Genomic DNA, 16359 nt, shown 5'->3' with positions numbered 1-16359 from the left:
GCCTGATCTTCTAAGAACGGTGACGCCGTTATCAATCAAGTATTGATTGATCAGTAGGCGGTGCTTTTACACCGGTTGATCTCTGATCTCCAACTTAATCTGCTCCCGAACAGGTTAGGCGTTCAGCATGAGTTACCATGGCGATTGAACCCGATAACAAGTGATCCACCTTCGTGATACAGAAAATCCTGGGTTGAACCTGAAGTTAGCTCGCTAACACCAAATCCTGCTTCGTAGTACAGGCCTCCAGTTTTGTGCACAGACAACATTGATAGGGCCTAGTCATTTTCATCATTTCACAGCCTTAATATGAATAAAAGTGTAATATGACATTGAGAAAAGGTTATTCAATGCTAATACTTTAACACAAAGCAACACATGTTATATACATTTATGTTTGAATAGTTATAGTATATAGTAACTAACACTCTCAGTGTAGTTTTGGTATAGGCCTACAATATATCTAATCCCCATGTTCAGGTACAGCAAGTAGCCTACTTTATCTCTGAAAGCGTTGTCAGTAATACTCTGTACTGTTTTATAATTAAAGTTTGTGTCATTTGGGGTTTCTGTAGCCAGTGACATTTCATTATTTGTATTTTATTTTCAATGCAGATGTAATGGCATTGTACATTTTTTGTTTTTATTTGAAGGCTGAGGCTTCATTAATAAACACAACCCCAATTCTCATCATTGGTTTTGAGATGTTACTTGCTGTGAATACCTTGTCTTATAGGCTAGAGTATTGTGGCATAGTATCAGCACATCCTGGCTAGTGTCTGTCACGCACGGCTAGGGGCGAAAGGCCGGATGATGGGCCTATTTGGGAGAAAGTCCAGGGCTGTTTTTTAGCCCCAGTCCGTCCCTCCATGCAGCAGTACAACCACAGATACACACAAACACAAAGTACACAAAAAATTAAAAAGATAAAACAACTGAATCAGCAAATATTTCAAAGTCAACCACAATCATAAATAAGTCAGGCAAAACATTTACAGCCAGATGTGTCTGCTTCCAAGTCAATTCAGCCAGTTCAGTTCTAACCTTTGGAACAGACAGTAGGAAAAGATCCTGGGAACGAAGATTGTAAGTCCCAGTACTATTTACACTGATATAGATCAGAAGGTAGGATGGAAGTAGAACTAAAATAGCCTTGTATATGAAGATATGCCAGTGTTTAAGTCTACGTGTTGACAAAGAAGGCCATCCAACACGTTCATACAGTTCACAATGGTGAGTGAGGGCTTTAAAACCAGTGATGAACCTCAGAGGTCCATGGTATACAGTGTCCAGTGCATGTAAACTTTGAGACGAGACATGCATGTATGCAAGTGTAGACATAAAAGTGGCATGATTTGATTCTGAGATAAAAACCTATTTTCAGTTTTAATCTTTTTGCCAGCTGCTGAATATGATGTGTAAAAGAGAGAGATTTGTCAATTACAATGCCAAGCTATCTGTACTTAGAAACACACTCAATCTTCATACCCTGGGAATTGGGGATTGAAGGCAGGTTTGGTGGTTTGGATTGCAAATTTGAAAATTAGTTTTGTCAGCATTTAAAACAAGTTTTAAATCATAAAGATTCTATTGAACTGTGTTAAAAGCAAGTTGTAACTGGGAGAGTGCCTGGACTGAGGCGGGTGTGGATCAATACAGTATAGTGTCATCAGCATGAAAATTCACATTAGACACGTTGTGATTAATGTTATTGAGATAGAGAATAAATAGGAGTGGCCCCAGGACTGCCCCTGAGGCACGCCTTTTATTATTCTGAGAAAGCTAGAAGTGCTGCCCTGAGTCACTGACTTCTGTCTGTAAGGTAATTAACAAACCAACTGACAGCTTATGTACCTCTGAAACTGTAATAGGACTGAAACTAAAAGACTGACTAGAAGGATCCATAAAACAGACTTAACTGTAGAGGAACACTCATGTTGAGGATAGAATGACTCAAATAAAAAGGCTATAACATGTTCATTAAAACAATCAAGCTCTTTGGACTTGTCAGTCATTTTTGTAATTTAAAATATTTGTTTAAAAGTGTAATGAACGTTTTGTGAATGGATGAAAAGTTATATATGCCTAATTTAGTCATATTTTTTTTATTTGCTAACATTAGATATTTACACAGTTAAAAGCCATATTTAGCATTGCAAAAATTTGTTTTGATATGGTGTTTGTGAATGTTAGCTAACGTTAGCTTATTTGTGTTGCACAATCTCGCAAGAGTTTGTTCCTGAGACAGAAACAGGTCTCAAACAAAGTACATTTTCTCCTGTTTTGTCCATCTGAAAAATACCATTTTAGTGTCAGAATGTTTTGGGAGATGTGTGGCTTGTGAAAAAATGAGTCCAATATTAACCTTGGGGACTATGGGGCAAAAGAATAGGTAATAGTCTGTGTTCACGTTCACTTCTCCAGTTGGAATCAATACGCTTACGACTAGCCGCTAGTTTCCTAGATAAGCGTGGCAGTAGAGAAACCCACATAACACAGATAATGGAAAGTACTCTGAGTTGCAGCATCTCAGTTCTAGAACGTGTCTGATTTTATGATTCTGGACTGGAATGTCATTAGTTTTGTTGAGGTATTTCATTTTATTGTACTCACCAAGTTAATGCAGCAATATTGCTAAAAACAACAACAACAGCAACCAAAACATGAGCATGCAGATGCTCAAAGAGGTTTTAAACAAACTAACCTTAAATAAAAGAGGTGAACAGTAAAAGTATTACATTAACTGTACGTTTCCAAATTTAACAAGTTTACAGTCTGACTTTCTTGTTCAACTCAGCCTACCTTGCTGTTGCAGTTGTGAGCATGCACAGTTTTCCTTTGCAATTTATGATTATTACTGACATTTTGGATGCACTTACTTTCAGATAATCTGGCTAAACTTTTGGCTTTCTTACAGTTGCATAATTTGACCGTTCACATCTTCATATTCCTAGATTACAGAAACATCACCACAGCAACTGCTCAGCAATTGGTTTGGTCTAGTGCAATCTTATCATGACCAATAGAAGTGATTGCAAAAGCTACAACAACAAGATTAAAGTTGTAATAAACAAAAATAATCCTTTAAACTCCTTTTTTAATTAGTGGGGGATTGGCAGGTGACAGGAGCAACGCAAATATCCATGGAAGAAACAACAAATGTTTGTCTCTGTCTCTCTTTCTGCATTCCTCTCTCTCTCTCTCCCCCCACCCCCCTTCAGACACCTGCTACATCACTTGAGCATCTTGTTCTCTGCCTTTGCCAAGTTCAAACACTTTGCCAAAAAAGAGCAACCACTTCTGCATTCAGGGCAGCCAGGCCTTTACTCACATTATACTGGATTAGATTACAGAGTATGTGCATTTCTGTGTCCAAACAACGTGTGTCTATAGCCCCTGTCAGCTTTTGCAAAGCTAACCACGTGTGTTTATGTGCTCACATGTGTACCTGCTGCCCTTTCAGTGTCTTCTTGTGTGACCTGCTGTCTCTCTTTCTCTCTCTCTCACTTTATGTCGGTCTGCATGTACGCGCCTCTATCAGTCAGTGAGGGAGGGTTGCAAATGACGCATGTGCTTTTTATTTTTTTTTTTTTTACCTAAATGCAATAACTGGATTGACCTCTGCATCACAGATCCGATCTAATTACCTGCTCAAGGACAAGTGTGTAAATTGAGTTCCCCTCACACCATTAGTCACAGCAACAAACCCCCCAAAATATAAGACAGGGACACACACTGTTCAGATGTGTTACATATTCTTCTCATTCTCCATAGTTAATGGAATAAATAGAAAAGTTTTGTGGGGCCAGTCAGCATTGTGGGACTGCTCAGTTGATGCAGTGATAAGTGGCTTTTAACTATTAGGAGGGCTACAGGGCTACATTTTGGGAAATTACAGCATTAATGTGAAATAAAGAACACTCAAGACTGTAATAAAAAAGTCAAATTCATGAACAGTCTTGCAAATGTTGTTATTTTCCAAAATAAATACTCCCATATAATGATTTAATTGTACATTTTTACTTGGTATTTAGAAAAAGTCAACAATGAACTTGTTAAGCAGGCCTTATTTTAGTTTCCACTATTGTTTTGTCTGCATGCACTAACCTCTAAACACAAATGTTTAATTGCGACAAGGAGGTGGTGGGGGGTAGAGATGTAAATCAGCGAAGCAAGCAGTGGTGTCTTTTACAGGGGTTGTATGAGCCAGGGCAGCTTTGTCTGACACCTTGCACTGAATTATTGAGTAGAGGAGGGAAAGAAGCAGAGAGGAGGACGGTGTGACATTAGTGCTTGTTGTTTTGGCTGCTGCTCAGCCTAGCTTATAGCTGGACTGAGATGACATGTGTGTGTGTGTGTGTGTGTCTCTGTGTGTGCTTATGACAATTATATAGTCAATGAAAGAAATGGGGAAGAACTGTCATGCCACTGTCAGGTGAATTGATACATACTGCACCGGTACAGATTCTGTCCCAAATGATCTTTGATCCATTTAGAAGTATTAGAAATCCAGTTCAAAATATGTTGAATTGCTAAACCTGTCTACTTTCATATAGTAATTTCCATACACTTAGTAAAATAAGTACATGTGGTACTGCACCTTGTTTAGATGCTTTTCAAAAGTTGGAAGCAGGTTAGTCAATGTCAATCAACAACAGAGTGATGACACTTCAAGATGAAAATGTGTCTCTCTGTCAGACAACCCGCTATCCCTTTTCCTTCTTTGACCCAGACACTGATCTCATCTGCAGTAATAAGTGGGGCCTCTTGGTCCTAATCAAATCACTCATTAACTATTTAGTGGATCAAAAGGTCAGTGGGCCATTGTTGCTGCATCAAACATCTATGGCAACTAAAGCACTTGAAATAAACACACATACACATATTAATGCAAACCTCAGCAGGAGCAAGCAAAGCCATGTACACTAGTGCCGTGGATGAGTACATGCACTCCCTCGCACAGAAAAGACACACATACTTTGATGAAGCCAAATTAGAGTACAAAGGTGGGGGTGGTTGGCTGGTGTGCAGCTTATAAATAATTTGGTATTCGGGCGACTCTGCTTACCACCGTCTGTCGGCGACTAAGAGGTCATCTGGGCAACTAGCAGGAGAGCAGATCAACGTCACTCAACCAAAACCAAAGCAGCATTAGAACTTTTATTTTGTGATGGGTTTATGTCCTGATTATTTCATATCCAGTTAAGGCGATTTCAGCCTGCACATTGTTTTATAAGCTATGTTTTATGCTAAATTTTTTCATTTAGACAATTTTGTCTTAGTTGTAACTCTGGTTGCTCTGTTCATTTTTACTCTAAAACATTTTTTTTTTTTGAACAATTGATTATCAGTTGGGTGGTTTGGTCCCATTGTGAACACACATTTTCTACATAGGTGAAAAGATCAGCTGTCAAGGATGGCACGTGTCAAAATCAGAAAACAGAGGCTGACTGCCGACACATGAAGCCATGTCCTTTGCACTGGCTCTTTTAGAGGGTAAGGGATTGTTTCTGGACACTGCACTGCATGTATCTCACTGTCAGGTATAGTTTGAACTGAACTGACAAGGTCTATAGTACAGTCATTCACCTGTCCAGTTTAATGTGCGTGTGTTGTTGGTGGTGTGTGTGTGTGTGTGTGTGTGTGTGTGTGTGTGTGTCCCTAGTGCAAGGTGAAACATTTCTGACACAGCAGAGGGTTAAGAGATGCACACAAGAACACAGTGTACTCTCTACCCCTCCTGTCTTGTTTGTGTTTAAGAACAGGACATCTTGAGAAGAGTTTCTGATGGACCTATCCTCTGTTTAAATCTTTCATGGACTGATGTCCACTGAGGTTTGCTGCAATGTGTCCTCAGGTCATAGTCTGAAGCCAAACACTCTGTTACTGTAGGTGGTCGCTGCTGTATTACAATGCTTCTCCTTGTCTGTCAGCCCCTCTCGGCCCCAGAAGAATGCCCCGTAATGGAATGGACTGGCACCTGAAAGACCCAGGAGCAAAAGTGAATAACAGCAGAGGAAGTTAAGGAGACATGAAAGACCATTTGTCATTTCCAATAACGGACCATGTTACGACCACAGTGACCTGTGTTCTTTGTTTTTGGCCATGACTTATTTAGAGTTTGAGTGGCTATTTGATGAAGAGATGAACCTCTGTTTGTTGACAGCACTGCTATTATTGAACAGTTACTGTTTCTTATGTCGAGACCAGAAGAATAGGCACAGTAGAACTGCTTACCTGTATAATGTGATATGATGCAATTCAAATGCCCAGATAATGCCTTATTTAAAATATATTTTCTTGAGGCGACTTCTTATTTTTGTGTGTTCACACTGAGGCTGAAGTTTTTAGTGGTGTTGTATTGGATAACGTTATAGATATTTTTCATTTGATTTAGTTTTCTCTTTGTCCACCTCTTTACATACAGTACATGGACAAGCAACAGATATTTTTATTTGAGTCAGGGTTGATGGTTTTACTTGTTTTAATGATGTGAGACTGCTAGCCGGCTTCTGTATTTTGCTGAAATGCCATTTAGATAAAAGAAAAAATGCATACGTTCCTAGTTTATCTATGATAAATCAAAGAGAAGGGTTTTAGTCTGAGATATGTGATATATTATGCTGTGTAACTTGTCATGAGGTGTCATGAGTCAATTCATCCTTATCCTCACCATGCCCTCAAGATCCTTTTAAATAATGTTAATATCTGTCAGTGATCAAATAATAAACAGAAATGACGAAGAAGATCCATTTCTCCTATACTGTGTGGACAACTGCTTAGCAACCCAACCCCAAATACATACAAACACACAGACTTAGAACCACACACACACACACAATAAACACACACCAACACACAAGGCACACTCCCATATCTCCAGGGTTCAAGCTTTGATGTGACGCCGACTTAAGCCTGCCAAGGAGACTGCATCAGGGCCTCAGCCAAGACTCTTCACCTGCAGCTACAGACATCTTGTCAGGCCCCAAAGAAGTGTACACACACACACACACACACACACTCACACACACACACACACAGTCACTCTCGCTCTGTCACACAAACACTCATTAAATGGCTCTGCCTTAGATCTTCTACACTGTGTCAGTCCACTGATAAACTAGTTGAAGCAATGTGTGTTTGCACACACACACACACACACACACACACACACACACACACACACACACATAATAAATATTCACCACCTAGTGGCCCCTTAAATTTAGTCCCCTTTTAAGCTTCACAAACATACACACATACACACTGTGCATACCTCCTATATGGGGCTCTACTGTATATCCTCTTTTCTGGGTGCGTGGATGGGATATATAAAGCGCAGTGTGTAGCCCTGAGGACAGGACCGGACAGTGAGAGCAACACAGCTCAGCATGTTTGCCGCAAATCCAATTATTACTCCCCACCTTTGAATTCAGGAGCGGATCCACAGAGTCCTAAAGCAATTATGAGACTTGGTGAAAGAAGGAGGGAGTCAGACACAGAGGAAGAGCAAGAGAAAAAGAGAGAAACTGGTCAACAGGATAACTCTGTATTGTTTTTGGTTCACACCGGTGTCATTGGTGCATGGTGATTGTTATTAGAGGTGTTCCCATGGAATGCTAAAAAGTGGTTTTGTTTGCCCACATTTACATACAGGTATATGAGGGTTTGGATTCAACACATGCTTAATTGTATTATTTACAGGCATACTCCAGTTTCACTAGTAAGTGTAGTGTAGTCAAATGTCTCAGTTTATGGCAATTCTAAACATTTTGGCTCCCTGCAGCACACCATACCAGAATGTTTGAGCACAAGGCATCAGTGCCTGTAGCCCTCCCAGGAAAATGTAATGTAATGTAATTTTATTTAAACAGGGACAATGCACAATTAAACATTAACTTTGTGTAAGAACAAGGAGACATGTATTGCACCAGGTTGTAGCACAGTTGTTGTTTCCCGCCCGTAGTCCCTGGGCGGGTAGGAAAAACAAGTGAAGTACAAAACATCAGAATATACAATTTCACAATCACATTCAAATTCACACCTAATTTACAATAATACAAATATGTGCAAAGTTGCATCAATACAAGTAGCATGGGCTCTATCGTTCCGAGATCCTAAAACCAAGTCGCCCTCCCCTTCCCAACAAATCTATGCAATCCAAGTCCTAACCCCTCCCATTACACACACACACACACACACACACACACACACACACACACACACACACACACACACACACACACAATTCATAAATGTCTACAAGTTTGTTGTGACAATATCCAGATATCCAAAAAAGTCACCAGCTACCACCAATAAAAAAGGCAAAAATAAAATGAAATTATGCTGCGTTCCAGGCAACCCGTAACTCCTGTTTTCACAACCTTCTACCCGGAACGGCAGTCAAACCCGTAACTTACTACTCGTGAACTCGTACCAGATCGTTGCACTCCCAGTTACAGTTTTTGACGTTACACACACATAAACAACAATGGCGACCCCTGTTGATGCTGTACAGACGCGGGTGATTAACAGTGAGAAATAGAAATAAATATACATAAATAGGCAACGTAAAGTAATTCCGCACATTGTAATCAAAACAATACACATGCGATTGTGTACTACTACAGGTTATGTTTATTAAATGAAGCCCAAAATATGTCGCGGACTAGAAATCGCTAGTATCAGCCTGCGCTAGCTAACGTCAACTTTGTCTGGAACGCTACCAAGTCGTGAGTCATGACTTGAAGTCGTAATTTACGGGCAAAAAATTGTGTAGCATTTTTGACAGGGTTATGCAGAACATATGTTAGGGCCTCTGTCTAAGCTGCCTCTTACCTGACAGAGTGCTTTCATCAGGAAATGCTGCACGAACATGCAAAGTTTACTATTCAGACAACAGGACATTCTATTGAAAAGAGCTCATTTTAACATATATTTGTGTCACATTTTGACCGATAATCTATGATGGATTAATACACAGATTCAATTAAACATTACACTTTTTAATACATGACACAGCATACTAATTCAAAAGTAAAAGTTGACTCAAATGTAACTAAATTGTCCAATGCAGAGTTTAAAAAAACATAAAAACATACAAATTGTAAATAACCTTTTTATTCATTGATTTGGTTTTCATTATATTAGCAATAATCCTTATTCAAATCCCAAGGATATAATTGTAGGCTTGAAACATGAATGGATTAAGTCTATAATACAATTACCCCAACTGTCACATTGTGGATGATTCTGCAGACAGTATGATCATAGGTTGGGCTGTTAAATAATAACCTGGCATTTCCAGTTAAGCAACATTTAATTGACTAATCAGTTTAACATGGTCTAATACATTTTGACATGGAAAAGCAACCAGCTCTATTATATTAATAATAGACAATTGACAATTATCCTGTTAGTCAATGCAGGAACATGTGGAATTTTTTCACTTACACAATTCAAAATAATACAACCAAACCCATGGGACTTAACTATATAAAAAGAAGACAAAAACTTGTTTATCAGTCACATCGCCTCAGTGTTTTAAAATGGTAATTACATTTTTATATTTGGATATGGAAATCAGAACACCCGTGTTGTGAAAAAAGCACCAGGACATTTTAGCTGTCTTGGCAGAGAACAAAATAAAAATTAAGCTAGGCTCTGCACTGTCTGGGTGGGATTTTAAGGAACTGTCTTGTTAAATTACCCAGACTAAGAACAGAACAATCCCTGTGTTGAGTTAGCGATGATTTGCTGTTAAGCCACAGACAAAGCAAATTCCTCCATATAGACAATATTCCACATGATCCCTATACAAATGTGTAATACCACAGGGACATAATAGACAACTAGAGGTCTTATACAATCAAAACTATACAACGACGGCACCACATATTGCTTGTGCTGCATAATCCTGACAAGCAACGTTTTGATGGCGATGAGACGATCATTCTTGAACAACCCTGAGATGCTTTGAGAGAGCTCCTAATGCCTCTACTTAAAATATTTGACTTGGCACCTTGTCCTCTTTCTGACTTTCCTCGCCGGATTTGCATATCAGTTGGGAGGTGGTGAGAAAAGATGAAGAAAAAAAAAAAGAGTCAGACAGAAGAGTATTTTAGAGAGATTGGCAGCGCAGGTACATCAGATGATCAATCACACTGACAGAGCTGAAATAAACAGAATGGAATGAAGATGCGGCGGCCTGTTCCAGAGCCCAGGTGTTTCTCTCCCTGATGCTTATCACTTCTGTTTTATCTGTCTCTGTTTTATCTGTCACTGCTTTTCTTTTCTCTTTATCCCCCCTCTCCTTCTTTTCCCCTCTCTCTCTCTCTTGCACTGTATCTGCCATAAGACATGAATATTGTCTTTATTATATTTTTTTTCTTAAAGCAGGTAGCTTAAATGCAAGGACAGTTAAAGTCAAAATCAAACCTGTGCAAGAAAAAAAAAAGTTCTCTTCTCTGGTGTATATTACTCGCTTTAATTGAAGGGCTTAGGTGACATATACTGGCCCCAACATTTAATGACATGTGGCTGAATATTAATAGAACAACTATAAGAACTATAAGTACAGTAATGGATATTCCACCGACTTGGTTAAGTGGTGTTTTTTTTCTGCTTCTCAGTCACAAGTGAACACACACATGGGCTGCGTTTCCATGCTTAAGTCAGTTTCCAACACAGGTCATTGCAAAGGCAGGGCTGGCTGCTCGTTCCATGCATACCACTGACCACAGGGAACACTGTTGTGTGTGTGTGTGTGTGTGTGTGTGTGTTTGTGTGTGTGTGAGTGTATTTATGTGCGTGTTTGTGTGCAGGCTTAAGGCTGGCAGCATCAAAAAGCTGTGAATGCATAAACAGTATATTTGTGCTTTTGTGTGTGTGTGTGTGTGTGTGTGTGTGTGTGTGTGTGTGTGTGTGTGTGTGTGTGTTTTGCACTGGGCTGGGCTGGCTGACTGCTGGGAGTCTCATAAAGCTCTCAGTTTGATGACCAACTGAGCAGTAAATTAATTAATCATCATTTTATGCCTCATCAAGCGCTTTGCCCGCACCTCGCCACGGGAGCCCGTCCCAATTAGCCAACAGCGGAGCCAATTGTTTTGTTTAGCTTAGGTATAAGAGAGAGAGAGGGAGATAAAGACGGAAAAAGACAAAACAGAGAGCGCACGAAAGAGAGAAACAAGAGAGAGTTTGCGAAAAAGAGTGTAGATTGTAAAGTCGGCACAATCAGAACAGCAGTTGTGTGTGTGTGTGTGTGTGTGTGTGTGTGTGTGTGTGTGTGTGCAAAGGGGAGGGCAGAGGGAGGAACAGACGAAAGAGCTAGTAAAGGTGGCATCTGTGCTGGTCAAGGACGAGGGAATGCAGGCCCGTAGGTATAAAGAGACTGGAGGGAGATAGAGAGAGAGAGGGAGAGGGAGAGGGAGAGAAAGAGAGAGAGAGAGAGAGAGAGAGAGAGAAGGGAGAGGGAGAGAAAGAAGAGAGAGAGAGAGAGAGAGAGAGAGGGAGAGGGAGAGAGAGAGAGAGAGAGAGAGAGAGAGAGAGAGAGAGAGAGAATGTGCTTTTGCTGCAACATCCTCAGTGACCTGCCCCCTGCAGCTACAGTAGTTTATTTAGAGCCAGGGCAGACGCAGAAGTGGTGAGGCAGAGGGTATTACAGTGTGAGCGTGCAGGTGTTTGTAGGAATGTGAATGTGAGTGGAAGTGGGATGGATGTTTTCTTGTTTAGTGACATTTAGTGAAATGTATTTTCTCCTGGATTACATTTGTTTTTTGACATATCACAAAAGCATTTCGGTACTAATGAAAGTCCCCTTGGGGAGGAGGTCAGAGTGGATGGATGGATCAAACAAACAAGGGACGTTCACCTTGGACAGCTGTTTGTCTCCCATGTGAAACCAAAAAGTCAGATTTATTTTAACTTGTCACGTAACATTAACTGACGTACGATACTTAAGTTATGCAACAAACGTACTTCTTTTAACCTAAACGACGATAAACCTAACCAAGTCGGGGGTGTTTTTTTTATTCACAACGTTAACCACGTGTTTAAAACTGTTTCCGTTTCACAACGTGCAGCTGTCACTGGTACGTGGACATGGAATCTGAGAGAAAATAACTTTCCCTCGAAGTGATCGAAGACGTTGCAATTTCAACAGCTTCTGATTTATTGATCATTATTATACAAAAACTATTTTATTTCTAAACTTAACACAGCATTAGCTCCTCTTGTTGCTGAAATAGTCCTGCTTTTAAATTATCAACACATAAGTACATTGGGATGCTGAGGAACAGTTTTATATCCAGAGTCCCTTTTTATTTCCCTTAATTTAATTAAAACCTTCAGATTGTTTTGATTTTAATAGCTTCTGATTAATTGATCATCATCACACAAGAAACTGATTTCTAAACACGATAAATGGTCAAAAGTTGTCTCTCTTTTTATTTTTATTTGTGAAAAAAAACTGCATAAACTCCTATTGCTATTGAGCTATAAAAATAGTAATTTCCCCCACGGGGATCAATAAAGTATAAATTATTATTAATTATTATATCAACTATGCTAGTTCCTTCAAATTGTAACTAAAACAACATATCCCTGTTCAGTGATAAGGTTGAGAAGAAATAACTGCAAAAATGAAATATTTGTTAGGTTTTCTTTAGGATGGTGGCGAGTATGTGGAGAAAAAAAAAAGAGGTATTATTGTGGACAATAAGGACAGATGTCCTACAGTCTAGTGGGACCCAGAGAGGCCAATACCAGGTAATCAATTACATTTTCACAATAAAAAAGTAGGACCCATCATGTAAAGTCTTGTCCTGGACCATGGGAATACTCCCCGCAGCCCGGGAAGATGACACCACATCATTTTACCAAGCCTCTGTGCAGGTCGAATCTACTGGTCCAGGCTGATGTGAGGGAAGCGGCCTGTGTAAAAAATGCCTGATTGTCACTACACATTTTAGTAATGGCTGACAGAGAGGCAGACATGATGACATTGTGGCAGTGCAGCCAGGAGGAAGCCAGCAGCCACGCCAGGGGCAGGGACGGAGGGGCGGATAAGCAGATGTTGTTCATCACCCAGGGGTGGTGGGGGTTTACTGTGTGTCTGTGTGTGTGTGTGTGTGTGTGTGTGTGTGTGTGTGTGTGTGTGTGTGTGTGTGTGTGTGTGTGTGTGTGTGTGTGTGTGCGTGTGTTTGAGGAGTCGCGAGGTGGAGGTGGTAAATAAGTGTATATGAGTGAGCTTGTATGTAACTGTGTGCTTGCGTGCATGTCATAATGTGTCTGTGTGCATCAGTGAGTGAGTGCTTGCCTGTGTGTTCCAGTGTGTGTGTGTGTGTGTGTGTGTGTGTGTGTGGTGTCTGTGTGCATGTGCAATTTTGTATTCCAGCATCCGCAAAGTGCTTGAGGGAGAGGCACCTACAAAAGGCATCTGGCAAGGAGAGCCAAAACAACAAAGGTAACCTTGCCTCTAGTGATGTACTCTGTGTTCAGCCACTGTAGTAGAGGAAAGTGTAATGTGCTGTGTGTGGACGTGTGTGTGTGTGTGTGTGTGTGTGTGTGTGTGTGTGTGTGTGTGTGTGTGTGTGTGTGTGTGTGTGTGTGTGTGTGTGTGTGAATTTTCATGGCCAGGGCTAGTTTATGTACTTTTTGCGTCTTTGTGTATCTGCAACTTTAAAAGTGATGCACATAATGATGAAAGCTCCTGTATGTAATGTCCAAATATAGTAAAGTATCCCTTCACTATAATGTAAATATAATAATCTATATTTTATCAAATCAATTTGTATTTAATATAAAAAGAATATTCAAATCATGTACACTGAAAAAAATGCTTCATTTATTTTGAAAACATTGCTTCTTCCTGCTAGTTTAAGGAAAAGCTACAAGTTGCAGTAGCAGTAGCTACATAGTTGTTAAATAATGCAATGTGTGATTTTGTATCATGTGTCCTTTTTATCTAGTTTGTTTTGTGGTGTTCTCTCACTGTGTGTGTATGTGTGTTTTATTTGCAACCTGCCAAGGGACTGTAGATGAAAATTAGCTGGTAAAACACAAACTGGTAACATGTGTGTTTAATACTGTATCGTCCCTTACAAATAAGGTGGAACCACCACCTGCCCTTAGTGGTTGCTGGGGGTCAGCAGCTAAAGCTCACAAGAGGTGGCATCAGAGACGATTTAAACGGAAAGATTACATACTGCATTTTTCGGGCCCCCTCCAAATGAATACTTTGTTATTTTGTGAAGAAACAAGATTACTTTTATCTGCCACATGGTTATTATGCTTATTTATTTCTTAAAGTGCCCATATTATGAAAAAAACACTTTTTCTGGGATTTGGGGTGTTCTTTTGTGTCTCTGGTGCTTCCACACACATACAAACTTTGAAAAAAATCCATCCATGCTGTTTTGAGTGAGATACGGTTTCTGAATGTGTCCTGCCTTCAGTCTCCTAGTGAGCTGTTCAAAATCGGCCTCGGACTGTGACGTCAAATGAGCTGGCTAACCACAACCGTTAGCTCGTAGCGTTAGCGTTAGCCGGCTAATGCTAGCACTAGCCGGCTAACGCTAACGCTAGCATGCTACGTCGTTCTCAATAGCAAAGCACTGCTACAACACACACAAGTTCACCATAATCTACAAAAGAACTACTTACATGTGTGCCCTCATTTAGAAGTCTCCCAGCTAATCCTGCCTTGTAACTGACCAAAGTTAGAGTTAGCTAGCTGACATGCTCTACATCTGAGCTACTGCGCATGTGCGAGTGCAATCAAAGATAGTACAGAAGAAGAAGATGAAAAGAGGTCTCACTCTGTAGCTAAAACAGAAACCAGGTGAAAAGAGGATCTGCAGCAGTGAGAGAGAGCTGTGCAGTATAACAACAATATGGTGTTTTTTGAAAATTAAACCATGTAAACCTATTCTGGTACAACCTTAAAATACAGTTATGAACCTGAAAATGAGCATAATATGGGCGCTTTAAGGCATTTTAACATCTAATTTAGGATATTTGAAGGGCCTGAGAGAAACTTGTGTAAAGCCTGCTTTTGTCGTTTTCGTTTTTCTAATTCATTTTTCTTTCTTTTTTTTTCTCACTTTGCCACACCCGAAAGCATCCCAGAAAAGTGATAGTGTAACTGTTATGGCTAGCTAACATACAGAACCGAAAAAAACATTTTCCCACAATTGGAGTGAACGTTTTTTTACTTTACTGTACTTTTTATCAAAACAAACAATAATATAATTATATAAAAATAATTTTAAATCCAATCTATATATATATAGATATACATATATATATATAGATATATATATATATCTATATATATAGAGAGAGATTGGAAATTGTCATTTTAAAATTATTTTTAAAACTAAAAAAAAGGTTTTGACTTTTCCATCTTACTGGGCCCCCTAGTGGCAAATGGTCCCTACGCATGTGCTTAGAATGCCTAGGCCTGGCATACACATTTCCTGGAAGCACCTGCAGCCATAAACGCAGCCTCCAGTATGGTGCCAGAAGCATTGGCTTCCTGTAAAATTCAGGATTGACTTTAAAGCCCTTCTCCTGACCTACAAAGCCCTAAATGGTCAAGCACCATCCTATCTAGAACAGCTCTTAGTACCTTATTGTCCCACTAGAGCACTGCGCTCCCAGAATGCAGAGTTACTTGTGGTTCCTAGAGTCTCTGAAAGTAGACTGGGAGCCAGAGCCTTCAGCTACCAGGCTCCGCTCCTGTGGAACCAGCTCCCAGTCTGGGTCTGGGGGCAGACAACCGCCACCTCATTTAAGAGTAAACTGAAAACTCTCCTCTTTGATAAAGCTTATAGTTAAGAAGTGAGGAGTTGCAGCGCCCGCTTAACCCGGCCACACCTGCTTCTTTCGTAGTCATCAGATTTATTGATCATATAATCAATAATATAGTGAGATTAGAGGGAGGCAGGCCAGTACAGCCTCTCATCAATGTTTTCATTTGTTTCCTTTTGTATGCATCCTGTCCCAGAACTGCTTGTTACTAACCTAGCTCTGGGGAGTTTACTCCCCGGAGTCCTTATGTTTCTTCTTCGCAGAGCCATGCTCTGCGATTCCCTGCAATGTTCAGCCGCGTCCCGCTGCGTCCACCGCATCCACCCATGCTCTGCAGCGCCACGTTTCATCCCGCAACGTCCTGCTGTAACATGAACTACAACGACTACCTTCAAAGTCACTGTTCCATTATCTTTAATGTGACTATTATCGCCACTGTTCATCACACCTCCAACCGGCCCCGTCAGACACCGCCTACCAAGAGTCTGGGTCTGCCGAGGTTTCTTCCTAAAAGGGAGTTTTTCCTCGCCACTGTCGCAATAGCTACTG

The sequence above is a fragment of the Perca fluviatilis genome, chromosome 7, assembly GCF_010015445.1.
Source record: "Perca fluviatilis chromosome 7, GENO_Pfluv_1.0, whole genome shotgun sequence".
Taxonomy (NCBI): domain Eukaryota; kingdom Metazoa; phylum Chordata; class Actinopteri; order Perciformes; family Percidae; genus Perca; species Perca fluviatilis.
This window is presented reverse-complemented; position numbering follows the sequence as displayed.